The sequence below is a fragment of the Corapipo altera genome, unplaced genomic scaffold, assembly GCF_003945725.1.
Source record: "Corapipo altera isolate COAL_440 unplaced genomic scaffold, ASM394572v1 55755, whole genome shotgun sequence".
NCBI lineage: Eukaryota > Metazoa > Chordata > Aves > Passeriformes > Pipridae > Corapipo > Corapipo altera.
The window spans coordinates 1-486 of record NW_020892762.1 but is presented as its reverse complement, the minus strand read 5'-3'; the positions used below and the strand labels follow the sequence as shown (position 1 = coordinate 486).

General features: G+C 66.0%; 1 long non-coding RNA gene across 1 annotated transcript in view; it reads left to right on the top strand.

Moving 5' to 3' along the window:
* Positions 1-473, top strand: part of LOC113942674 — a 1062-nt gene extending 589 nt beyond the window's left edge. Inside the window, exons 2-3 of the long non-coding RNA XR_003525999.1 lie at positions 7-81; positions 234-473. This is a non-coding gene — a long non-coding RNA (uncharacterized LOC113942674). The remainder of the gene's footprint in view (positions 1-6; positions 82-233) is intronic.
* Positions 474-486: the final 13 nt, after the last annotated feature.

The window sequence follows — 486 nt, the reverse complement described above, 5'->3', positions numbered from 1 at the left end:
CCTCAGCCTCATGGATGCCCTGGTGGACCCCCAAAAGTGCCAGGACGTGCTCAGTGCCCTGCGCTGCGGCCCCTCGGGGAGGTGAGACACCCCCCCCCACCCCAGGCTGGGGGGACTCGATCCCTGGGACCCCCCCAAACTCCTGAGGACCCCTCTGAACCCCTGGGGAACCCCCAGACTCCTGGGGACCCCCAAGATTTTGGGGGCTCACCCCTCTCTCCCCTCCCCCACAGGAACCTGGGCCCCTCCCTCAGCAGGTCCCTCGTGCAGCTCTACGGGACCCCGGGGCCACTGCCCTGAGGGGACACCCCCTGTCCCCCCATTGTCACCCTCGATACCACCTGTCACCCCATCGTCACCCCATTGTCACCCCATTGTCACCCTATTGTCACTCCATTGTCACCCCATTGTCACCCCATTATCCCCTGTCCCTCCTTGTCACCCCATTGTCACCCCATTGTCCCCCCTGTCACCCCCTGTCCCCCC